The 27,958-nt window shown below is 41.8% G+C and overlaps 1 protein-coding gene and 1 non-coding gene across 2 annotated transcripts in view; both read left to right on the top strand.

Moving 5' to 3' along the window:
• LOC138750445 (E3 ubiquitin-protein ligase ZNRF3-like) overlaps window positions 1-27,958 on the top strand; it is a 206,244-nt gene that overhangs the window by 58,239 nt on the left and 120,047 nt on the right. The gene's annotated exons all lie outside the window — the stretch shown is intronic.
• Window positions 17,325-17,397, top strand: trnak-uuu (transfer RNA lysine (anticodon UUU)). Its single transcript has one exon. It is a non-coding gene; the product is annotated as a tRNA-Lys (tRNA).

Raw genomic sequence — 27,958 nt, forward strand, 5'->3', positions numbered from 1 at the left:
TCCCCCTTGAACCAATGCACGTTTTGCTGCAATGGTGCTCCGACTATTAATCAATTAGAAATCCCTTGGATCTTGACCCAATACCAATAAAGGGAATGTTGATATATTTCCAGATCAGGAAATTCTATTTCAGAGAGGCATGTGATATAATATTCCCATTTCATTGCTGTCCTTGTCTTTGGTTTTGAGATGCTGACATATACATGATTAAAAGCTCTGCTGCAGTTTGTGAATTGTCAGCATTATATGGCTTTCTTGAGTCATTTATCTCCTGACCAATTCTACGCAATGAAATCCTAATAATCCACATTCTAATTGTATCTGACTTGACTTTTCTGGATGACCTCCACCTCTGTGATCTCTGTAAACCTGAAGCTATCCAATATTACTTTTTTATTCACGTTTATGTGCCTTTATTTTTGCTATATAAAGTATGCTGTCTGACCTGCTGAGTTTCTCCACCGTTGTGTTTTTACTTCAACCACTCTGTTTTCAGACTTCTGCGTCTTACTTCCAATATCACTTTGTTTTAATTTTTTTAAACTTTATAAAAAATGTAGACGTACAACTCAGTAACAGGCCTTTTTGTCCCACGAGCTTGTGCCGCCCAATTGACCTACAACCTCTAGTACATTTTGAAAGATGAGAGGAAACCGGAGCCCTCGGGGAAAACCTATGCAGACCTGGGGAGAACCCCCTAACTCTTTTCCGACAGCATGGGATTCGAGCCATGGTCCTGATCGCTGGTGCTGTAACAGCATTGCACTAACTGCTACATTAACCTGTGGTGCTTGCTGTTTGTTAAGTAATTCCTCAATTTTAAAAGTCTTGCTCTCATTTTCATGGCTTTCCTTCTTTTTGTAATCTCTTCCAACCCTTCCAAATCTGCATTCACCAGTGATGGTGCAGGCTTCAGCAGGTAAGGTTTACAATTCCCTGCTAAACCTCTCTACTTTTCTTACTGCCCTTGCATCTCTTTCTTCCTTTGAGGCTTGCTTGTTCGATGAACCTTTCAATTATATTCCCCCAAGACCTTGGCATCAGGACGTCCTTGAAATTGCTTTTGTAGAAGCTGGATAACCCTATGAAGACAGTATGGTAACAGCGCAGCACATGAAGTATGTGACTTGCAGTTCAGAAGCCTGGACTGACAACTGCTTAGCCCTGGGTTCCCCTTTTGCAGGCGTTAGTTAGCTAGTATTTGGAAAAACAATGAGCAGTTTTGGTAATGATGACCACAACTTCCCAATGGTTCTCTAGTGTCCTTCCTTACACAATCTGATCCACATGTGACTCCAGACCAACCCAATAGGGTTAATGCCACCATGTTCTTAACAGGTAACCGGGAGCAAATGCTGGCCTTGCCCACATCTTGAAAGATGAATAGTAAAAGAAATAAAAACCAGAAACATAGCTGTTACTTCCAAAGGTGACCCTGAGATTTACCAATTACTTTAATGATGCACTAATGACTTTGGGAGAAAAATTTGCCATGCTTGCCTTGCCTGGTCTATATGTAACTCAGATCACACTGCTTTACTGCTTTGCAGAGACTCAGTTGTTCCCTTAAAAGGCCATGTCACTCAGTTTAGACACTGAGCAAGGACAATAAAGGCAGGGGCAAGCCAATGATGTCCACAAGCAAACAAAGCAAAGGCACTACTTAAATGTAAGTTGTGGTTGTTTTGAGTGTGAGCAGCAGAACCTGACTCAATGCGATAGGTAGGGTGGGCAATTACACCATTTTGTGGATGGTTGCTGACTGCACATGACCTGCCGTGTTACCCCCCCCCCCCCCCATTACAATCCCTCCATGTACTTCATCCACTACATGGTGCTGTGAAAAGCACTATGAGAATGTAAGCAAGGTCTATGGTATGTCACCAAAAGCTGTTAGTAACTTCTACTGGCATAACGTGGAGAGCATTCTGGCTGATTCCATCACTGTCTGGTATGGAAGTGCCATCGCCCAGGACAAGAAAAAACTCGAGAGGGTTGTTAGCTCAGCCTGCAAAATCATGGGCATCATTCTTCACTTCATCGAGCACATCGACAAGAGGCAGTCTCTATCCTCAAGAACCCACGCCATGCCATCTTGACTTTGCTGCCTTTGGGATAAAGGGCACAGGTGCACGAAGATCAGGACTCGGCGGCACACAGACAGTTTCTTCCCCTCTGCCATCAGATTCCTGAATGAACAATGAACCATAGATACTGCCTTACTTTGTCTTTTTCTTGCACCATTTTTATTTATTGATGTTGGATCTTACAGAATGGAGAAATAGAATTTTTTTTCCTGGTTTGAAGGAGCTAAACAATTACCCCTATACAATTAACTTGCAAAACCTTTACCACTGTACCAATTATAATTGGCAGGTAGCACAGACAATTATACCTTTCAAGTGGACCATGTTAAGTAAAAGTAATATAAAATGATAAAATTGGTCTTAGTTATCCAAGTGGATTTGCAGAACAAAATAGATTGAATATCCAAGAGGACAGAATATTTTCTAATGAAATTCAAGAAAGGTAAGTTGCTGAATACAAGACTTAAAGCAAAATGATGTTGAAAAACTTAAGGAAGCAAGTGTATTATTATTAGTGTTCAAGATGTCCAAGGCAAGCATGGAATATTTTTCTCTCAAAAGTCACTGCAGTGATCAAAAGATGAAAGTATCTAGGAAAACAGTGAATTCTTATTATTTATTGCCTTTTCAAGATGTGGATATCAGTAGCATGACCAACATTTATTGCCTATCCCCTACTGCCCTTGAACTGAGTGACTTGCATGGTGAGTTTGGGGGTCACATGAATAGCATGCCAGATAAGGGCAGGACTGCCTCCCTTGAAGGGTACCAGTGAATCATATTGGTTTCCACAACAATCCAGCAGTTTTATCATTGATGTTTTTATATAGCAGGTAATAAATGTGAATATAAAAACCCACTATTATCATTTTGAGTCTTGCATTCAGCTCTCTGGCTCAATAACTAACCACTGTACTACCATGATACCAGGGATATGGCAGCCATCATATAATTGATCCTGATGACCAATTCTGTTCATGAATAAACAAAGGAGCCAATTGAATAGAGAAAATTAGAGGATCATTAACCATGCACTTGGAAGACCATGGAAAAACTGGGATTTTTCCAGGGAAATTAAATACATTTGCAGGCAGATAATTGAGAGTAAGAGAAGATAAAATTACTTTTAATTAATCAGGGGTAGATATTAGCAGCAAGTGCTCGATAAAATAAAAAGGTAAATGAGTTCAATGCGTTCCAATTCAAGTTTATTGTCACAAGTATTATGTATATAATATGCCTGCATGTGTATGATGTCATAATGCTGGATATTGCCACTAATAAATACTGTGTACAGGGGGAACCATTTTTAGTTCTGATTTCAACAATGTGGTTGCTACCTTGATGACGATATAATTACCAGTCGAGACCACTCTGAGCACCTATCAATCTAGAAAAGGTCCTAATTCCTCTGCAAGAAGCAAACGTCTGGCTGCGCCAATACAATGTATATTTATGGAACCTTCCGTCACATATCTGGGCTTTACAATTAACAGCAAAAGAGTATGAATGAACACTGCTAACGCTGAAGCTACCCAACAAACCAAGCCAAATTGCAGTCATTCCTGGGTTTGGTTAACCATTATCGGAAGCACATCCCAAATGTGACAGCCCACTAAACCAACTGTTAAAAAAAGACCAGAAATGGTATTAGAATGACAACACTAGTAACGTTGTGGACCACTTGAAAGAAATACCAACATCAAGCAACAATGTTCTCTTTCATTGTGACCCAAACAAAGAAGTTACTCTGGCGGTGGACACGTTGCCAATAGAATTAGAACGAGGTTGTCACAAGTAACCGATGGTCTATGCCTCCCAGTCTCTGACAACTTGTGAATGGAATTATGCACAATTGGAAAAAGGACTTGCCATAGTGTTTGGCATCAAACGTTTCCACCAATACCTATATGATTGGAAGATTACCTTGGTGACTGATTTTGGGTCCAAGAAAAGGGGATATCAGTGCGAGTTGCGACAAAAATTCAAAGATGGGCCATGTTGCTTGCCACATACGACTATGCGCTATCTCACCTGCCCCTACTGGAAACTAAGCAGAAAGACAAGATATCAATCAAGAACAACTTCACTGTTTGCCTATTACAGCAAAAACAATCAGTAAAGAAGCTATACTATCAAATGGGTAGCCCAAGGCTGAAACGATATCAGAAGAACTGAAACCTTATTATCCAAGATGCCATGAAATATCAACTGAGGAAGGTTGTTTATTGTGGGGAACCTTCAAAATGACAAAGAGTTTTATTATTGGAACTCCACAACAACCACCCAGGGATGGTTTGAATGAAGGCATTGACGCGTATATATGTCTGGTGGCCCTCAATAGACCTGGACACTGAACAAACCGTAAGAAGATGTGGCATTTGTCAAGATGTGCAACACGGAGCCCCTCAAGCCGAAGCGAATCCATAGAAATGGCCATCACAACCCTGGCATAGGACTTGCATTGATTTCGCTTGTCCATTCATGGGGGGAAAGCTTCCTCATTATGGTCAGTGCACACTCCAAATGGCCAGTGGTAGTACACATGAGGGAAAACAACAACATAGCAAGCAAATGAAAAACTGCAAAGTACATTTGCATTGTATGGATTACCGATTGAACTGGTTTCCAATAATGGTTATACTGCAGGAAACATGGCAGCCAAAGTCAGCGGAGCAACATCCTAGCGCTTCACGGAATGAGCAGAGGGAGGGCACTGATAAAACGTGGAAGTGGATTTTAAAAATGTGGAACTGGCTTTTAAAAACATGGAAATCCATGGAAATGTGAAAAATTCACATGTTCACAATATGACAGTACTACAAGTGTATCGCTCAACTGAAAGCTCTGCAAATAATTTATGGAGAGGAGTTGGCTCACAAACTGATAGTGAGTTTATTGTCATATACATTTTTTTTAGACATACAGCATGGTAACATGCCATTTCAGTCCATGAGCCCATACCGCCCATTTGCACCCAATTAACCTACAACTCGCGGTATGTTTTGAATGGTGAGAGGAAACCAGAGCCCCTGGGGAAAACCCATGCAGACATGGGGAGAATGTGTAAACTCCTTACAGACAGCATGGGATTCAAACCCCGGTCCAGATCGCTGGCAGCGTAATAGCATTGCGCTAACCACTAAGCTTCCCTTGACGCCCTAAATGTGCATATGCACCAAAATTCTCATTGCTGCTGAACTGGTACTTCATGAACAAACAATTGCTATTGTCCACATCAAATTGCAAAGAGAAAATACAAAAGTCCGATAATAACCATCTCTGCCACACCATGTTGCTCAGTGTTACGGCCTAAATATCAAGTACATTTTCACGGAAAGCAGATCTCATTCATTTGCCATCAACTCACTGAGTCAGACAGAATGAGGACATGGATTTGCCTTCTACGTAGACTTCAGTACAGAGCCGATTATCCGAGACTGGACTCATTATCATTGCTCTTTGCAGAAACCCCCCTGACAACTCCTGTGCTGGATGTGACCTGGAGGGTCTCTATGACCATACTTTGGTAATTTCATCAGATTGTCTGGGCCCCTCGGAGGCCTTGGGAGTCCTCTGTTCCCCTTCTCCCATCATTGTAGCCTTCATTTGGGAAACAGTAACGCTCTCTGTAATTGGAAGTCTGACATAAAGACAAAGTATAACAGTCAGCAGGTTAGAAGCTGATGGTTAGAGAAAAAGACTGGGGTGTTTTTGTCCTTTTATTGAATCTAATTGGAGGGCTCCAAGTAGTATGGGAATTCTGAGATGGGTGAGTGTGTCTACTGTCTGGGATCAAGAGCACTGCTCAGGGCCATAGTGCCATGTGGCACAGCATCAGATCCTGTAGCCCTAACATCCACACCGATCACCAACACCTATTCACATTAATCCAACATCAAGCTCATTTTAAACATCCTACATTCCCTTCAACCCACTCCCCAGTATTTATCACTTACCTACGATGGCTGCTTAATGCACCAACCAGCACATCTTTGCAATGTGGGAGTAAACCGGATCACTTAGGGAAAATTCAGGAAGCCACATGGAAAATGTGCAATCTCCATACAGTCAGCATATGAGGTTAGGATCAAACCCCGGTCACTGGAACTATGAGGCAATACCTCTACTCAATTGTACCATGTCCCTCCAAGGACCACAAAGTCCCAGCTGTGTGGGGAAATGCTGGTCATGGTGAGATTTTTATCATATGCAAAACTGAAGCCTGTGAGGTGTCTGGACACTATTCAACACAAAGGATACCTGTATGGATGTGAAGATTTTCTGTTTAAATCTCTTAAAATTTCAAGATACAGCGTGGTAACGGGCCCTTTTGGCCCACAAGACCGTGCCCCACAAATCCACATACCCCCATACGTTTTGGACTCTGTTTTGGACAAGATGGCGGCGCCTATGTTCGGCCTCGAAGGGTTGCAGAGGACTGGCGCAGGGCATCAGTACTGGGAATCAGTACATTTTCACACCCCCCCCCCCACCCCCAAGTTGAGAAGAAAAAGGAAAGATGACCCCAAGGACAGTAACCACGGTGCACACACAGGTGACAAAGCTGTTGGTGATTTGCGAGTGAGGAACCCACACAGGCTGTGGGCTGCTGGCAACTTCAGGTCAACTAATTCACAGCAGGCTGCAGGCTGCTGGAGACTGGCTCAAGAAAACCAGGTATCAGATCCAGGATTTGAGAGCCCTAGGCACTGAAGGCTTCCTCATCATGTCAGAGATTTTGATCTAGGATTAGCTTGCCAATAATTGGAACTAGACTAGAGTCTAATGCAGCTGCAGAGGTGACAGGGGCACTGAAGGTGAATCCACAGACACTCTTAAGGGGCTCTCTTTTGCTTCTCTTTCTCTAACTGTAAGGGGTGCCGGGTAATGTTAATGGTGAATTTTTGCTTGCCTTATGGCATATTACATTTCAATATTACATTTCAGTTTTGTACATGGCAATAAATTGTATCTGATCTGAAACCAGAGCACCCTGAGGAAATCTCTGCGGGTCATGCAGTACATGTCTCCTTTCAGCCAACGCCAGATTCAAACTCGGGCCGATGGTGCTGGAATAGTGTTTTGCTAACCATGCAGTCCAGAACATGGATATTTTAGTTATTTAGGATGGATCCTCCCTCTCATTGGATAAAGATCATATTGACCTGCACTGACGATTCATTCCAGATGTGAAACTTCTGGTGGGTGCCGGGATGAGGATTGGGTGGGATGGAGGGATTGGGGGATACGACATAAGGGAGAGTATGTGTGTGGTGGAAATTATGATGACAGCGCTTTAAATCAGGTTTATTTTATCCATTTTCTTCTTTACTCTGCCTCAGTTGCCGAATTGTGTTGCTTATCGAGGAAGGGACTTGTGCAGGTGAGGGCAGGTCAAAGGTTGACTTGACATTTCCCTCTGTTGCAAGATGCCTCACATGATGAGTACTGGTCGAACTTTCTAACAGGGGTTTGGTAGCTTTCCTTCAAACTTGCCTTCTTCACGTGGGAAGAAAGCTTGTGCTCCACAATGCTCAAAGGAACCTTTACTTGTGAAACCACTAAGCAATGCAATTCCAATGTCGCAAAAGGGTACAATTCAACCGTAACAATCAACCCTCACTTTATTGATAATGACCTTTGCAGCACTCAAGACCAGCAAGCTGATTTAGAGCAGTAGAGGGCCTTCACAGAATATTGTTGCTTTAATGCTTATTGTATCTCATTGCATTTGCAATAAAATGTGAACCTCTTTATTTATAACTTTCAGAATATCTTGGCTGAACAAGACTCTAGAGATGGATCCGTACTATATTAGCTCATTCCAAGTTCTTTCTGATCACTGAATACATGTGGGGAGGTTTTTTAAAAAAAAGTATAATGAGTATCTGAAGTTTATTCGATTAATGATTGACTACTACCTTGGGAGGGATGGTAATGCTGGGGGTCAGCTAGTTCTATTTGTGCATTTTGTGCCCCTGTATTTAGAAATATAGAAAAATAGGTGCAGAAGTAGGCTATTTGGCCCTTCAAGCCTATACTACCATTCAATATGATCATGGCTGATCAGTACTCAGTTCCTGCCTTCTCCCCATACCCCTTGATCCCCTTAGCCACAAGGGCCAAATCTAACCTACCCTTAAATAATGACAAGGAACTGGCCTCAACTACTTCCTCTGGCAAAGAATTCCACAGATCCACCACCCTCTGAGAGAAGACATTTTTCTTCATCTCAGCCCTAAAAAACTTTCCCCTTTTCTTTAAACGGTGACGCCTGGTGCTGGTTTTTCCCAGCACTGGAAACAACCTACCTGCGTCTAGTCTGCCTAAACCCTTAGGAATTTTATGTTTCTATAAGATTCCCTCTCAATCTTCTAAATTCCAGCGAATAGTCTATGCAACCTTCATAGGCAAGTCCTTCCATCCCTGGTATCATTCTAGTGAATCTTCTCTGCACCCCCTCCATGGCGAAGATGTCCTTCCTCGGATAAGGCGACCAAAATTGCACGCAATACTCCAGGTGTGGTCTCACCAAGGCCCTGTACAGCTGTAGCAAGATCTCCCTACTCCTGTACTCAAATCCTTTTGCGATGAGTAATCTCGTGTTCATACTCCAAACTAAAAGGCTGATTTGTACAATAATATGCTTCCAATTGCTGTATTGTTATAACTATTTTAGGAAAAGTTGCTCTCTGGAAGCATGGGGTAGATAGAAACATGTACTAAATGCTCATTCTGCATTCCCATGTACTGTGGAACACATGCCGCAGGGTAATAGTTATGTTTTGTCCTTGAAAAATGTGACTTGTCTTTGACCAACAAACACCATGTGGATTTATATAGCCCTTTAAACTGAGGACTGACTCAATCCAGGTCTAACATCAAGCAAAATTTACCTCAGAGCTGCAGGAGGTCAGTAAAGAAAAGCTTTACCTAAAAAGTTACCTTTAAGCAGCAGGATCAGGGGAAAGGGAGAGGTTGAGAGTCACTGCTTTCTGGAGATGTGCCAATGTTTGAGGTGAGGTTCCGATGCTCACAGGATTATCTCTTTGCGTCGACAAAGCTACAGGCACCACCTGCCTCCAGCGCTTCCCTCCCCACAGGAGCCCCTTCTGCACTCAAATGCAGTTTCACAGAGAAAGATCAAATTTGAAGTTGACTCTGGATTCCTGCCAAGTCCCTGCTATGCAAAGAGCCAACCAACTACATGGCAGATGAAGCTTTTGGATGTGATAATCACGATGTGATAAGTTTCTGCAGCGAGTTTTGGCTTTCACTTCTGAAAAAGAACAAGGCATCTTGACAAAATCTACCTGGAAGTCCCATTTCAAAAGAGTTATAATCAATTAACCTGCCCTTTTTCAATATTTGTATTGAAATTCCACGTCAAACAACAGAGTACATATTGACAAATAGAAATGTACAGAGTGCACTACACTATTTTATCCAGAGAACCCTGCATTCTTAAACAAACAAAATATAGTATAGTAATATTTTATAAAAAATATAATCTAATCCCTCCACCAAAACCAAAGCTGTTTGGCAAAGAGAGAGAAAAAAAGAATTCCCTGTTACAGTAATAAATTACCTTATTGGTCAACACCTTTGCGTTAATACCAAATCAGAGATTTTGAAAGTAATTCAATAAAGGTCCCCACGGTGTTTGAAAATTTAAATTCAAATCGGATATTGGGCATCGAATCTTCTCCAAATTTAAGCACACATAACGTCGTGTAACCATTGAGCTTGGGTAGACGGAGTAACCTCCTTGTCAAAAGAGATTTTTTACATGAAAGAAGTGAAAAGAAATCTTCATTTCTCAGATAATGATGAGCAATTTTTTTTTGTATAAAAAGTGCTTTCAGATAAATCTAAGGGTACAGAGTGAATGGAAGGAAGGTCAATGCAGCAAAATATATATTCAAGACTGTAGTGACCTGGCGCAACTCTGGTATTAGGTCAAAACCTTGGAGATCATCACTTTCCTTGCATTTATCTGTCTGCTGACAGAGTGTAATGGCTTGAGCTTTGTGTCGTTCCTCCGTGTGATGTGCGGGGAACAAAAGTAGAGCGCGGCTGGTCCCTAGGGCTTGGCCACTGCCTCAGCTGCAGTTAGCTCACTCTCCAGAGCCCAGCTGCTCACTGGTGCTTTTTGTCAGCATCTTTGACCCCACTGTGTTGATCAGTACCTCGGCGGTGTGCTGTCAGCTGCCGGGTTTGATGTTCGAATGCTTAACGCCCGTGTTCTCTCACTGTGGTAACAAGGAGCTTTGATGCTGACCCCTTGCTGTTCTCCTCCTTGTCTCCTCTTTTAATGTTATGGATGAGGTCCAGTATTTGTCTGTTGGCCTCTGCCAGGCTCCACTTTCCCAGCTTTCCTCTGCTATGCATGCTGTTCTTCGGCGGAGCCTGCCCTTGTTTGATCACACTGAGGTAATGCTCTCAGGTCTGAGCTGGCAGCCAGATCAGAGCCAGGGGGATTGGTTGTGGGGGAGGTGTGTATCTTGACTTTGAGTGGCTGTGAAGCATGATTGGACCTATGCTCAGAATCAAAGGGAAATGTGCAGTAAACATTGGCAAATGCAGTGGCAGTCTCAGAGACACCCTCTTACTGGTCTTGCACATCAACAGAGCACACACATGCCATTTGTTGTCACAGAGACATTAATAACCTATAGGGAGGAAGTTCTTTTAAATCTCAGCAAGCTCAATGAAAAATCAGACCCTATTTTGTACTGACTAGATGAATGATAATGGCTTCCATCAACTGGGTAAGCTATTTTGGGTGATTAAGCTGTAACTTAAAGAAACCATTTCTGAATATTCTTGTTTTAAATATAAAAGTACTCACAGAACCTTCATGTTCATGATTAGAATAATTATAAAGCACTCCCTTATTAAACATTAAAGTGGTTTCTAAGTTTTCCTTAAATTGTTACAATTCCAATGGCAGAATGGATGGCTTTTAATATCAATAGAGACTCTGTTATATCATTGTATTAATAGGCTGTATTATAGACTGTGGGGGAGGAGATGGTTTGGTTCATTGATTGCCAACAAAATGGGCTCCTAATCTCAATCAGTTTGTGTAAAGGACAGAAGGTGGTGTAAACAATAAAAATCAGATTGACGTCGGCTCTACAAATTCAATAAAATGGGTTAGATTTGAAAGCAGTTTCCAGAATTTAAACCACTATATGGTCTCCTCAAAAGATATTTTCAAGGTATCAGTTATCCCTTTCATTCCCAGTTGCTAAGTTTTAAATACACAGATACATCTCCAAGGAAATATCAGTGACAACACAATTAGCTGATGTGCGGGTGTTCGGGGTGGGTGTGTGTTTGTGTATGGGTGTGTTTCACTGATCTAATATTATGGGTTAACAGCTAATTGTATGAAACATATCAATCAGCCACAAACGAGCCTGCAGCTGACGTGGACATTTACCCCCTCCATAAATCTTCGTCCGTGAAGCCAAGCCAAAGAAGATCAATCAGGGAAAGAATCACAGCACCAAAGATAAAATTGTTTCTTAGTTCCATGTCTATCCATAATCACAGTATGTGCACAGTTGAATTAGAATTGGTGAAGTTTTTGTCAAAATGCATTTCCTTGAGTCGCATCATTTAGGAAAATTTGGTTTCTCTGCAATGAAGCAGGCTGGCTTCATTGTGCTACCTAATGTTGCAAAACCACACGAGGTGAGCCCACTCGTTCCTACCTGGGTTGAGGTAGTCTCGGACTTTCCATGCAATTCTGCTCCGAGATCATGTCATACTGTGCAGTGTGGGATTTTAATCGCTGTGGATGAATTTTCAGATATTTCCTGCAGAAGCAACTGTTGACTAAAATACAATTTATTATGGCAATCATTTTATTTTCACCAAGGTCACTGAAAAATAAATACAGTGAGAAGTGAACAAATCACTTGGGTCCCACATCAACAATTGCCTGCCTCCATCAACAATAGAGACATGCAGTGTGTATTCAAGGCATCTTTACTGCATGTTCTTTATGTTCTTCACAGAAAAGCCAACAACATTTAATATCAAGCTACAAAAGGAGATGGTAGGGTTTGGGTTTAAGGGTATTTAGTAGAGTTGGGGTGGTAGAAGGGTTTAGGGGCAGCTTTCAGAGTTTATTGCACAGGTAGCTAAAATGATGGCCATGTGTTTGAGAGGTTTTTTAAATTAATTTTTTTATTTTTCACACTATGAAACATATTAACCAAAATAAACACAAACATTTCCTTCTTGAATATACACAGTATCATTTTTTTCCCTTTACCCCCTTCCCTCCCTCCTTCTCACCCCCCTCCCTACCCACTAAACGTTCAACATATACAATACAATAAACCCATTAAACAATGTCATCACACAATGAAAATAAAGAAGAAAATTGTGTCATCTACTTTTACACACTGGGTCAGTTCATTTTGTCATTTTCTCATTCTGTCATTTTAGGGGGTGGAGGTCCGCGGTAGGCCCCCTCTGTTGTGTTCCATGTACGGTTCCCAAATTTGTTAGAATACTGTGATGTTATTTCTTAAATTATGTTATTTTTTTCCAATAGAATACATTTATTCATTTTTATGTACCATTGCTGTACTCTCAGGCTCTCTTCTGATTTCCAGGTTGGCATTATACATTTTTTTGCTACTGCTAAAGCTATCATAATAAATCTTTTTTGTGCTTTGTCCAAATCGAGGCCTAGTTCTTTACTTCTTTTATTACTTAGAAGAAAGATCTCTGGATTTTTTGGTATGTTGCTTTTTGTGATTTTATTTAATACATGATTTAGATCTTCCCAAAACTTTTCCACTTTCTCACATGCCCAAATTGTATGTACTGTTGTTCCCGTTTCCTTCTTACACCAAAAACATCTATCTGATACTGTTGGGATGTTTGAGAGGTTTAAAGTCTGGTTGGGATGTGCAGGAAATCGAAATTGGAAGGTCAGAGGATTGAAAATCAGGAGTTAAGTGCATCAATGTGAAGGTCACAGACTCATGGAGGAATTTGAAAACAAGAATAAGAATTTTTTAATTGGAGACAGCCAGTCTGCACAGCTGTTGGCATCTAAGTAAATGATACAAGCACCTTAGCAAAGGATTCAGTTCTGAGATATCAGAACAGTCACCATTTCAGTTCAAAAATGTCAATGGTGTATTCCTCCTCCCCTTGGATGCTGCCCGACCCACTGAGTCCTGCCAGCAGTTTGCTCTTTGCTATAGATTTTAGCATCTGCAGTCTCTTGCGTCTTTGCTAAGTGGTGTTTGTTGGTTAAATACGGATGAAGTTCAAGCCTGTGAAAGTGCCATGAGCAGAGTACAGAGGGAGTGTTTGTTGAGTTGGGGGTTCGAAGTAGGAACGGAAGAATTTTGGGATATTGAATCCTTCAGTGATTAAAAAAAGGACAGACATGTTAAGGAGGTGATGAGAAATGAAGACTGCAAAACAATTGCTGTCACTAAAGGAGATGGTGCTTGGCAAAATAGTGGGCCTGATAGAATGCATCCCAGGATACTGAATGAAATGGTGAAAGTTCTATCAGGTGCATTTGTGGTCATTTGCCAGAAATCTTGGGACCTTGGGCAGGACCAGGAGGATTGGAAGACAAGAAAAAAACACCCTTATTCAGCAAAGGGGGTGGACAAAAGGCAAGTAAATATAGCAGGGAGAGAAGAATGATTACCAATAAAAGGAGGAGTGTTGGGATAAATGGATGTTTTTTTCTGGTTGGCAGTCAGTGGTTAGCAGTGTGCTGCAGGCATCAGTGCTGGGCCACCATCTGTTTACATCATACATAAATGATTTAGAGGAAGGGACTAAGGGTTGTGCTGGCTGATGACACAGAATTGATGGAAAAGGAAATTTTATCGAGGGCAGCGGCTCCACAGAGAGATCAAGATAGGTTAAGTGAGTGAGCGAGGACCCAGCAGAGGAGGTTCAGTGTTGGTAATGTGAGGTCATCCACTTTGGAAAGAAAAAGAGTCAATTGGACTAAGTAACTGGAGAACAAATAGCAGCATGATGTTGTGCAGAGAAACCTTGTAGATGATCACAAAAAGTTAGTTTGCAGCAGCTAATCAAAAAGGCTAATCAGAAATTAACTTTAATTGCTGGAGGAATTACATTCAAGAGCAGAGAGATTCTGCTGTAACTGTACAGAGTACTGTTAAAGCCACACATGGAGAATTGTGTGCAGTTCTAGTCCCTTTACTTATGGATATACTGACTACCTTTGGAGGTGTTGCAGAGGAGATTCAATGGGTTGATTCCAGAAATGAAAGGGCTACCTTAAAAGAGATCGCATAGTTTGGGACTATACTCATTGGAGATGAGAAGGATTGGAGTGGGGATTGATGTAAATCTTATAGAGATATACAAAATCATGAAAAGAATAGATAAGATAGAACCAGGGAGGTTGTTTCCACTGGCAGGTGAGACCAGAACTAGGGGATATAGGCTCAAGATTCAAGGGAGTCGATTTTAGAAAGAAATTAAGAGGAACAACTTCTCCCAGACTGCAGTTAATCTGGAATTATTTGCCCAAGGAAGGAGTAGAGCCTTCTTCAATGAATGTATTCAATTAGATAAATGGTTTTCAGCCATTCTCAATGGAGGCCATGTGGCCTTTCCTGGGGGCCACAGACTGAAACCATAAATTATTTCTTTATGTATTTGGTAGGAGGGAAGTATGGAAGAAACCAACTAAACCTGACTGCTTCACAGGAAAGGTGGTCCCATGAACTTTGAACAGAGTCCTAAGATGGGCTGTACTCAAAGTAAAAGGTAGTGAATGGCTGGGATGCGATAAATTTTTGAAGCGGAATGGAGGTGATGGGGAATGATGGGGTGATAGACGAGGAAGGGCAAAGTTGAATCTACAGCGAGATAAACCATGAACTTGTAGTTTGAGGGGCCAGATGGCTGACTCTACTCCTATTTCTTTATTTTATTACGAGAATAAAGTCTTCCACTGGCAGCTTTTTATAATTTGTTGGCCTGAATGGTATCCTTAAGCACACAATAGTTTAATCAAATAGAGGTTAATTTAACTGTACAATAGATCCAGATGTCCTCCCAGAATCACAGTGTGGCTTTCGCGCAAACAGAGGAACTACTGACATGGTCTTTGCCCTCAGACAGCTCGAAGAAAAGTGCAGAGAACAAAATAAAGGACTCTACATCACCTTTGTTGACCTCACCAAAGCCTTTGACACCGTGAGCAGGAAAGGGCTTTGGCAAATACTAGAGCGTCTCGGATGCCCCCCCAAGTTCCTCAACATGGTTATCCAACTGCACGAAAACCAACAAGGTCGGGTCAGATACAGCAATGAACTCTCCGAACCCTTCTCCATTGACAACGGCGAGAAGCAAGGCTGCGTCCTCGCACCAACCCTCTTTACTATCTTCTTCAGTATGATGCTGAAACAAGCCATGAAAGACCTCAACAATGAAGACGCTGTTTACATCCGGTACCGCACGGATGGCAGTCTCTTCAATCTGAGGCGCCTGCAAGCTCACACCAAGATACAAGAGCAACTTGTCCGTGAACTACTCTTTGCAGACGATGCTGCTTTAGTTGCCCATTCAGACCCAGCTCTCCAGCGCATGACGTCCTGTTTTGCGGAAACTGCCAAAATGTTTGGCCTGGAAGTCAGCCTGAAAAAAACTGAGGTCCTCCATCAGCCAGCTCCCCACCATGACCACCAGCACCCCCACATCTCCTTCGGGCACACAGAACTCAAAACGGTCAACCAGTTTACCTACCTCGGCTGCACCATTTCATCTGATGCAAGGATCGACAATGAGATAGACAACAGACTCGCCAAGGCAAATAGTGCCTTTGGAAGACTACACAAAAGAGTCTGGAAAAACAACCACCTGAACAAACACACAAAGATCAGCGTGTACATAGCCGTTGTCATACCCATGCTCCTGTTCGGCTCTGAATCATGGGTCCTCTACCGGCATTACCTACGGCTCCTAGAACGCTTCCATCAGCGCTGTCTCTGCTCTATCCTCAACATTCATTGGAATGACTTCATCACCAACATCGAAGTACTCGAGATGGCAGAGTCCGCAAGCATCGAATCCATGCTGCTGAAGACTCAACTGCGCTGGGTGGGTCACGTCTCCAGAATGGAGGACCATCGCCTTCCCAAGATCGTGTTCTATGGTGAGCTCTCCACTGGCCACCAAGACAGAGGTGCACCAAAGAAGAGTTATAAGGACTGCTTAAAGAAATCTCTTGGTGCCTGCCACATTGACCATCGCCAGTGGGCTGATATCCCCTCCAACCGTGCATCTTGGCGCCTCACAGTTCGACGGGCAGCAACCTCCTTTGAAGAAGACCGCAGAGCCCACCTCACTGACAAAAAACAAAGGAGGAAAAACCCAACACCCAACCCCAACCAACCAATTTTCCCTTGCAACCACTGCAACCGTGCCTGCCTGTCCCGCATCAGACTTGTCAGTCACCAACGAGCCTGCAGCAAACGTGGACATTCCCCTCCATAAATCTTCATCCACGAAGCCAAGCCAAAGAAAGAAAGAAGATCCAGGAGATCTATGGGAATGCTGATGAACAGAGAGACCCAGGCATTCAAATTCATAATTACTTGGATATGGCAATGCAGAATTGAGACTGAACGGTTGGTGAAGTGGTTAGCGCAACGCTGTTCCACCGCCAGCAATCGGGGCTGGTGTTCCAATCCTGTGCTCTCTGTAAGGAGTTTGTACATCCTCCCTGTGTCTGCATGAGTTTTCCCTCGGGAGTCCAGTTTCCTCCCACTGTTTGAATCATATGAGGGATTATAGGTTAATTGGGTGGCACAAGCTTGTGGGCCAAAATGGCCTGTTACCATGCTGTATATCTAAATTTAAATTTCGCATTTGAAATGTTGTGTTACAACTAACAAAACAGTGTCTTGGCTTCTCTTGGAGCATTGTATTCAGCAGCTCTGTTTGCTTTACCATCTGAATCTTTACACTGCCCTACTTGAGGAGATTCACCAGGATATAGCCAAGATTAGAGGATGTTAGTTTCAAGAGAGATTTGGCAGTCTGGGCTTGACTTGCCCAGTGAAAAGGTGGTTAAGTGGTAAACTGGCAGAAGTTTTCAAGAGCAGCACATAAATGAGTTATCAAAATCAAGAAGGAAGTTTAAAGGGGATTTGACTAATTGAGTTTTTTTACATAACTGTTGCATCTAGAATACAGAGAAGGGCCTGGCTAGCTCAGTTGGTAGAACATCAGACTTTTAATCTGAGGATCCAGGGTTCAAGTCCTTGTTCAGGCATCTGCTTTTACCTGGGTTTCAATCAGGCACTATCTGTAAGGACGTTCTCTTGCACATTCTCCCATTTCTGCAAGGGTTTCCTCCACTGCAGACAATATTTTAAGTGCGGCCTCACCAATGTCTTGAATAACTTCAACATAACGTCCCAACTTCTATACTCAATACTTTGATTTATAAAGGCTAAGATGCCAAAAGCTTTCTTTACCACCCTGTCCACATGTGACGCCACCTTCGGGGAACAATGTATATGTATTCCCAGATTTCTTTGCTCCTCTGCACTCCTCAGTGGCCTACCATTACTGTGTACGTCCTACCCTGATTCATTCTTCCAAACTGCAACACCTCACACTTATCTGCATTAAATTCCATAAGCCATTTACTGTCCCAATTTCCCAGCTGGTTCAGATCCTTCTGCAAGCTATGAAAATCTCCCTCACAGTCCATGTTGCCTCCTATCTTTGTGTCATCAGCAAGCTTGCTGATCCAATTCACCACGATATCATCCAGGTCATTTATATAGATAATAAACAATAACGGTCCCATTGCAGATCCATGAGGCACTCCACTTGACACAGATCTCCATTTTGAGAAGCAATCATTACCCCCAATTCTGAATCCAGTTTGCAACCTCTCTATGTATACCCAGTGTCCTCACCTTCTGAACAAACCTCTCATGTGGAATTTTGTCAAAGGCCTTACTAAAGTCCATATAAACAAAATCCACAGCCTTTCCCTCATCAATCTTGGTAACTTCCCTAAAAAAACTCTACAAGATTTGTTAAACATGACCTACCACACATAAATATATACTGACTGTCCTTTATCAACTGATGATGGTCAAATATCTATATATCCCATCTCTCAGAAATCCTTCAAATAATTTATATACTACTGACGTCAGGCTCACTGGCTTGTAATTGCCTGCTTTACTTTTGGGGCCCTTCTTAAATGTGGGACAACATGGGCTACTTTCCAATCCTCTGGCACCTCCCCTGAGACTAAGGACATTTTGAATCTATCCGCCAGGGGCCCTACAATTTCAGCACTTGTGTCCCTCAAGGTACAGGGTTATATCATATCCGTTCCAGGGGATTTGTCTACCTTTGTCATTGCAAGGCAGCAAGCTCCTCTTTCTCCTTAAACTCTATATGTTCCATGACACTTCTATTTGTTTCCCTTCCATCCTTATTCATTATGCCATTTTCCAGTATTTATACTGATGCAAAAAAAATGTCCAAGCTCTCCTCATTTCGCAAGGCTCCACACATAGAATAGATTAATCACCTTGAAAATAATGGCATATCTCCATTAAAAAAAGATTGTCAAACAGTTTCAGGAACTTTTAAAAACTTAAACTCCAATGCTATTGACTGTTGTGCATGGCTTCCTGTCTAGGTTGTGGATAATAACAGTGATTTAATTGAATTCACTGCCTTTTTCTAACCCCAGCAGACCTGTTAAAAGAAGTTTTCCCATAACTTCCCTCTCTCCAGGAGTTAGAGCTGTCAAACACCATTATTAAACAATAAGAATAGTACCCTTGGGGCTCTCTTGTTACCATTTCAAAGGATTGGCCTCAATGTAAATACTGCTTTGATGATATAATGTATCTGAGTATCCATGCAGGAGACCAGAAAGACAGGGATGAATAGGGGTAGCTGAACATCAGACAATTGAAGCTAAGTTTACAGTAGATAAGATGGTTGGCTTCCTGAAGCAGCCTTGTTGTTCTGGCTGTTTCCCCTGTTGCTGTGGGAATCTTGTTTGCACTTGTGAGTGGAAGCAGATTGGAGTCCACAAGTTTGTGTGACCTGCAGCCTTAAAGAGGCAGTGTTCATGAGCTCATCCATTCTCCCAATTCAACTTGCTTACCATGTAGGTGTCAGTAACCCCAGGAATGTTTGTGGGAAAAGATTGTTAAGGCAGAATGCTGTCCCAGGGGTCATATAAAGTTGCCAGATTTATTTTGAATGTGGGTACATTGCAAGGAATATTGTGCAGAAGAGCATATTGGATTAACTGGTTAATGATCTAGTTGCTATTTGTGGTATCCTGCTTTGCATATTGATTGGGGAAAAGCCTGAAGCCCAGCTATTCTAGGTTCAAGGACCATTTTCTTTCTGAAGGCCATCAGGCTCTTGACCCTCCCTGTACTACCCCAGTCATGAACTACACCATCATCACAAAGAGGTCTGTTGGCACTATTTCCTGAAATAAGAATTTCCGTGTATATTAACGTTGAACTTGTGTGTATGATAATAAACATTATCAGTGTCCACTGGTTATGAAATTCCAATTGTAATGCTGCCCACGTGTATTTTTAAAAATAATTTTATTTAATATAAAAAGCACTTAACAAACCTATCACATTTCAAACTTAATCCAAATACATGTAGTATATTGTATATAAAAAATAAAGCAAAAAAAGAAAGAAAAAAACCTCCCCTAAATCCCCCCAACCCCCTATAAACTTTAAAAAAAAGAAAAAAAGGACCAAGAAAATCACAACAGAGCACTTCACTTTCCAATACTTTTAAACTTATCTATCTATTCATAGAGACCGATAGGAGAAAGGGAATGTTTGAGATTCATTTACATTTTAATGCCAACAGTTTGTAAATATAGGGGTCTATATCTCATGAAATGTATGATATTTATCTCTTAAATTGTAAGTAATTTTCTTAAGTGGAATACAACTCTGAACTTCTGCACGCCATCTGTCCATTCCCAAATCAGTATCCGACTTCCAAGTTATAGCTATACATTTTCTGGCTATTGCTAAAGCAATTTGAACACATTTTATTTGATACATATTGAATTTTAATTTAGCTTTAATTCCTCTAACATCTCCCAGTAAAAATAACAGTGGATCCTGTGGGAATTTTACTCTAGTTATTCGTTCTAATAAATTACCCAAATCAAAGCCAAAAATTGTGGATCACTGCCAAGTCAAATGCAAAAAAAAGTATCGACTTCTTGTCCACATCTAAAACATAAATCTGAATAAATTTAATTCATATTATGTAACTTATGAGGTGTTAAATATAACTGATGAATAATATTATATTGAACTAACCAATATCTCACATTTATTGTACTGTTCATACTCTCTCTACATATCTGAATCCATCTACGTTCATCTATTTGCTTATTTAAATCTACCTCCCATTTTTGTCTTGATTTATGAACTTATTTTCCAGCCTTCTTTTGTAATAATTTATACATCTCTGAAATAAATATCTTTACATCCCTATTACTTAAAAATAATTCTACTTCTGTCTCAGCTGGTAATATTAAATCTTGACCAAAAATTTCACCAAAAAAATCTCTTAACTTGATAATAACAAAATTTTGTATTTCCAATATCATAAATTTTTCCTTCATTCAACTAAAAGTAATAAATTTCCTGGCTTCAAAGCAATCTTTAATTTTATTAATACCACAATTTTCCCAAGCCCACAAGTATTCTGTGAAGCTCCAGGATATCGGAAGATGAGAGTGAAAACAATATATTCGCCCATGTCACGTTTTATTTCTTCACCAACCTTCCTCCTTGAACCTCCACTGCAACCACCACCATGTTTTCTTTTAAAATACTTGATATCTCTTTCATTAGAGAATAACTTTCAGCTAGTTACATTGAGAAACTACAGAAATTGGAATGAACGAGCCCTCCATAACCTCCTCTGGCAAAATGTGCACAGTGGATGTCCTCCAAAAGCAAATGAATATGCTCCACCACAAGGGAGCTACAGGACAGGCAGAGCCTTGGAAGTGGAGTTACACTTCATTAACCTTGCAACCCTGACATGCCAAAGACAGGCCCTGGCCTAGAGAATGACGCCTCGCCTGCATTAACTGAAAGTCTGGCACTTTTATTAACCAAACCATTCTCAATGATTGAACTGGCTGGATTCCTGAGGAATGTATCATTTTATGCTGGTCATAGTTCAACAAGTGGATAAATGGTTATTGGAATGAATTTGGCTGTCTGTGGAATGTTGCACTGCATGCAGGGATTTGCACAGGATAGTAGCAGATGTAGCATGCAAGATGAGGACATAATTGCCTTGTAACCGTGTGCCAGTAATTTCACCAGTCACTTCAAAAGTTCTGATTTGGAAATGAAGAGTGGTCTTGTATGGAGATGGCATTACAAGGATTCAATCAATCTTGTGGTGAAAGATATTTGGAGTGGACTCACAGCTCCCATGAACCAGGTACAATCCTGACTTCCAATGCAGTTTGTGGGGAATTTGTAAGCTTCACTTCCAAACCTGCGGGATTTTCTCAGGTGCCTCCAAAATCCCAATGGCTTGTTGGTTGGTGAGTTAATTGTCTCCTTGTTTGCCCTTGGTTGGTGAGTTAATTGTCTCCTTGTTTGCCCTTGTGGTTATCAGAAGAATCAGGGCAGAATTAGTGGGCATGTGACAGTGGATAGGCTGCAGGGATATCCAAGTTGGGGAGTGGGATTGATAGATTGCTTTGAAAGCAGGCATAAGCTCTGCACTCCCAAGAAAATACAGGAACTCCCCAATGTAGGTCTGTGTTCCGTTCTGATCAACTGGTCTTGGAATGGACGTAGGTCAGAATTGCGAACTTACCCTGTTAGTTGGCATCCTGCAGTCCATAGGCTGGGAGCGGCCATCTTGATTCCTGTGTGCATGTGCAAGTCTTCTGGTGGCACATGATCAGTGGGTTCACTTATTAGAATTCAGTTGGCGCATGCGTGAGCGTTAAGCGCCCTCCTGATGGTATTGAATTCCCGCCCATAACTCCCGCACATGTGCCGACCGAACTCCAATATGCAAACCCATCATGCATGCGCCACCCAAAGACTCACGCATGCGCACAGGAATTAAGATGGCTGCACACATTCTATGGACCCCGTGACACTAACAAGGTAATTATGCACATTTTGACTCTTACATCCCCAGTATCCCTGTTATAGTTTGTAAAATACAACATAAATGCATAAATGTTATATTTTTCTTTATTTAAAAAAAATCAGACAGTGAAGAGGTGAGCAGACTTCAGGCCTACCAATTTGTCTCGTGTTTTTAGTGGGATTTAACCCTACGACTTGACTAAGGAAATTAGTGCTTGCCACATGACACCTTGTGGCATCACAGAATCTAATAGTCATGAATTAAAATACAAGGCAAACCAAACTCCAAAATATGTTTTTTTTAAAAATGTAATATATTTTATAAACAGCATATGCTATGAGTTTGAGTGATAGGGCCAGTGCCCTTCATTTTCCTGTTCAGCTATGTGAGCCATTAGGTACAATATAAAGGCCTAGAATTCCTTTTAGAAGAGCAAAATAATTAGGAGCACATTGAGGCCATTTGGCCCATCAAGTCTGCTCCACCTTTCAAATCATGGCTGATGTATTTTTACTTTCAACCCCACTCTCCAGCATTCTCCCATAAACCTTTGACACCCTCATCAAGCAAGAACCTATCAACCTCTGCCTTAAATATACCCAATACCCAAAATATACCCAACTTTAAAGGCCCAGCAAAATTGTCACCCTGATGTTTGGTTTCACTATCCAGTGGTCAAAGTGAACTGCCTTTCTGAATCACTTTTGAAATGGTGTAATAAACTTCAGCGTGGTTCGTTTTACAAGGCTCTGGAGAGTGGGGATGGGGGATGTGGAAGTTGACTTATTTATTTTTGTTGTAGAACAAAGTTGGTGCATTAATGCAATTCATCTCAACAAGAGTACTTTTGTTGCACCTTCTTTATTTGGTTCACAAATCCTTCTGCCAAGCAAATGCTTTCATCTCAGTTCAAAGTAAAATCTATTATTGGCTTAAGTACAAGAAGTGGACAATCGATTATTTTTTGTGTGTTGGTTGCAACTGCTGGCCTGGGGGACCTTCAATGCAAAGGACAGGAGTTGCTCTCATTGAGGTAGCCCATTTCAAAATAATCTAAGCTTTGGCACATGTGCTGAGTGCTAAACATGTACACAGGGCTCTTTGCTGTGGGTACAGAAGAAACATTTAATGCCTACAGACACGTATTAAAGTATCAAAGGCATGTTTTGCTTCTAAACAAGAGACGGCTGGATAAGATAGGGGCTAGTGGGCTGTAGTTCGGGGACAAGACTGGCTTGTGCTGTGACTTTCTGCAGTTGCTGTTAACTCTGAAGGGCTATGTGAAATAGAACTGCTCATTTGCAAAACAGCAGAACGGCAGCCGGCTGGAAGTCTCACTGCTACATGGGACCCCCCCAAATTCGTTTGGGGGTAAGATAATCACAGATGTGGGAGAGAGGGAGGGGAGAAGCCATCTGTAGAGTCTATCTAGCACTTGTATTCTCTGACTGACTGTTTCGCTCGTGGATCTGGCAGGTTTAAAGCTGCAAAGTTCAAGCGTTCACCCAGGACCAATTGTCTGATTGAATACTTGCCCAGAACTCCACGGAGACGTCATCTTTATGCCACTACTCTCAGTGTTTATGCATAAGCATTTAGCTCAGTGGTCCATGGGGGCCATGTATCCATAATCATTGCCAGCGATGGAGGCAGATGCATGCAGGCCTAATCTGACTTCACACCCGGTCTTTGATCTTCCCACATGTCTCCTGGCTGCTAAAGGATAGCGAACGTGCAACTCTTCACGCAGAGCCAGAACTTCTATCACCCTTCACCCTGACTACTGAATGGCCTCTAGATGGTGGAATTGCTTTTCAGGGCATTTAAACATAACAACCTAACAAATACTTCCTTTGCACTCTTCTTACTGCATGTAAACCATCACATTTCTTAGAAATGCAGGATTCTTTTTCATGCATTTGTAATGGACAGCCATGTTCCAGAGCAGTTCATCATTCATGGACAGCTGGCTCTTTCTGTGGAAGTAGCCTTGTGTATACTGACTCTAGTAGTTAAGACCACTTTAGCTTCAATCAAGTCTGTAATGATATCTGTTTAGCCTGAGTCCCTGCCTTTCCCAATGGAAGGAGTGTAGCCATATTCAATGGGTGCTTTACAGGCTAGCATTGGGGATGGCCCCTGGCAGAATGGGATATTGGAACATAGCCTACCCAAACAATTGCTCTTTATTGGGCAATTCCTTTGATGTAGGAGTGAGCATTTATTAAGCATTCATGTGACAGTGAAATGTTATGTGCTGATTGTAGCAACTTAGATGACTCAGTGAACTCCTGTCACTGCACTGAATTTACAAGGTACACTTTTCTCTGGTGAGCCCCACCAAGGTTTGAAACCAGTAATTTAAAGCAATTTTAACCTATCACACATGTGAAAGGCAAGGGGAGATAAAATGAAATTGACTGCCTGACTTGACTGACAATTGAACTGGTCCCTTAACCTGAAGTGTGGCCACATTCAATCACTGCACCTTTGCTCGTTTGTCCCTCCAGGTACTATGGTGCTAAACTATAGAATTTAACCCCTCCAAACCTATTTACTGAGGATTCATCTTCTAACTGTTTGCTTGAGTAAACATTGAATCACCTGTCCTAGTACCTTGCATGTCTCTGGGACAGACTTTGTTTGATAATGCTCCCATAAATCAGGCAAGAAGGATGATTTATGACAGTAAAACTATTGTATAAAGATTTGGTTGTTGAGAAGTTGTTACATGACAATTCAATTTGGCTCCACTTATCCAGCCAGAACAATTACTCAGACTGATTTCCCAATATCTGTTTTCATTACAGCTATGGAGAATTTCCTTTCCAGTTGCTCTCTCAGATTGCCATTCAGAAACATGTGTGTGTTTTGTAAATCATTAATTAATGGGGTGTGGTGTCACTGGCAAGGCCAGTGTTAATTGAACATGACCTCGTGCCCCTTCTTGGCAAGGTACTCTCATGATGAGTTGGGTGGAGACTTCCAGGGATTAGATCCAGTGAAGATGAAAGCATGGGGATATATTTTCCTGTGGGTGCATGTGTGAGAGAGAAACCATGCACAAAAGGTTTCAATTTCTTCCTCCAAAGATTGTCATTTAGTGTGACATGCAGGGTTTTTCCTGGGTAGAGACCCCAAGCAGAAAGACAGAAAGGCTGACAAGCATTGAAAACAGTGGATATGCTGTCAAACCAATTATCTTATCAAACTGTCCCTTCAGTGAAAAACATCAGTAAAGGGCATTTTCTGGGATATGATGAAATTCCTACTTCTCAAAATATTTGGTTTTGGACACCAATTGGCAGTCTGGTGCAAGTGCACGAGTCAGCACCGTGACTTCATAACCTTCACTCCAAACTTTTACTTCTTTGTCATGAAAGACGTGTCTTTTCCTAGATTTCACTTGATGCTCAGACTCCTAGCTGAAAAAGTAGCACCTAATGGACCTGCTACTGACATATAGGTGGTGAGAGGGGTTTAGTGTCTGAACTGGTCTGCAGCTTTTTAGTTATATTACCCCAATCTCTACCCAAGCCTCAGTTTCACCATAGGGTTACTTATTGTAGGCTCTGTGCCTGCAGCAGAAGCCTGCTCATGTTGCTGTGTACGGCTACACACGACCACAGATCCTGTGGTACAGGAGCTGGTGGACACCTTCCTGATCAGCCTGCCAAAGATTGCACAGTTTCCCGATTTGAACCACTTCCAACCATTTCCAGGGCCCCTTCCCAGTAGCAGCCTGATTTTACCTATGATTTTACCTCACAAAGATAAGCGTGTACAGAGCCGTTGTCATACCCACACTCCTGTTCGGCTCCGAATCATGGGTCCTCTACCGGCACCACCTACGGCTCCTAGAACGCTTCCACCAGCGTTGTCTCCGCTCCATCCTCAACATCCATTGGAGCGCTTACACCCCTAACGTCGAAGTACTCGAGATGGCAGAGGTCGACAGCATCGAGTCCACGCTGCTGAAGATCCAGCTGCGCTGGATGGGTCACGTCTCCAGAATGGAGGACCATCGCCTTCCCAAGATCGTGTTATATGGCGAGCTCTCCACTGGCCACCGTGACAGAGGTGCACCAAAGAAAAGGTACAAGGACTGCCTAAAGAAATCTCTTGGTGCCTGCCACATTGACCACCGCCAGTGGGCTGATAACGCCTCAAACCGTGCATCTTGGCGCCTCACAGTTTGGCGGGCAGCAACCTCCTTTGAAGAAGACCGCAGAGCCCACCTCACTGACAAAAGGCAAAGGAGGAAAAACCCAACACCCAACCCCAACCAACCAATTTTCCCTTGCAACCGCTGCAATCGTGTCTGCCTGTCCCGCATCGGACTTGTCAGCCACAAACGAGCCTGCAGCTGACGTGGACTTTTTACCCCCTCCATAAATCTTCGTCCGCGAAGCCAAGCCAAAGAAAAGAACACCACTGTCAGCTGCACCTAATATTCCTTCTTCAATATTTAATAGAGGCATTTACTTAAGCCCTGTTTATGCGCATTTATATTCCAATCAAATATCATTAGGGAAATTAAGAGATCTGGTGACTGCCCATGTTTTGAATAGATAGCTCTTAATTGCTTAGAGAATGCTCACCACACTCAGAAAATAGCAATGCATTGTGTGGAGAATTTTGAAGCACTCTCAATGGGATAGTAAATATAAATATAGCTATTAAATTCATTGTTTTTATCAGGTTAGTCAGATTAGCTGTAAATGACAACATTTAAACTGGTGGCACAAATCACTGAAATGAACTGGCAGAGATTTTTTTAATTGTTATCATTCTTGACCTTGTAATAATGGCCAAATTTCCTGTATGCCAGGTGAATCAGTGTTACGGACAAGTGAATATTTCTGTAAGTGTTACGAGTAAAGGCCTTTTTGGATGTAGAGTTAAAGAACTGATTCAAATGCAAAATATCAATGTTTGTAGAATTAAATATACCCAGCTAACTATCATTCACTTAGTTTTTGCAAACATGAATGCCATAATACTTAGTGAAAATATAAATGAGTTTACACTCCTTTTTGTATTGTATGTACTCTGGTATCTTGTTTGGTGCTGTGCTCCACAAAGGATCTCAGCCCACCACCCTAGATTGACAGCACTGTGCAACACAGGGGGAGTGCAGCATTGTTGGGGGTGCTTTGTCTCCAATGAGATGGAATCCCACATCTATGCTGATAGGATGGAAAAGTCTCGGGAACACGAATATACATGGGGGAGGCAGCTCTAACTATGGACTCTCCAACACCACTCACTCAACTAACTGACCCATAAAGAGATTAACAGAGGCATTTAACCAAATACACACAAAAAAAATTGGCTACACTGGAAAATTTATGCATTAGATTCAAGATATTCTTTGGGCTTTTTTTTGCATATGTCAGTGGCCAATCCTGTTATTGTTTGATATCTATACCACCGACACACTTGGCATTTTTTGCCCTCTTCATTCCTTGTGTCTCCCTAAAGGCAGTACCAACACTTGGTGTTCATTTCCTCACTGATTTTCCACATTGATAGATGTGACATCTCCAAACACTTGCTGCCAATATGCTTTTAAAGGTCATTTTAGCTAAAAATTGGATTTCACTCAGCTATGTTCATGCTATGTTTTTCCATAGTCAAATTAAGTGCCACTACAAAAAAACAAGTGCCAT

This window comes from Narcine bancroftii, unplaced genomic scaffold (assembly GCF_036971445.1).
Source record: "Narcine bancroftii isolate sNarBan1 unplaced genomic scaffold, sNarBan1.hap1 Scaffold_151, whole genome shotgun sequence".
Classification (NCBI taxonomy): Eukaryota; Metazoa; Chordata; class Chondrichthyes; order Torpediniformes; family Narcinidae; genus Narcine; species Narcine bancroftii.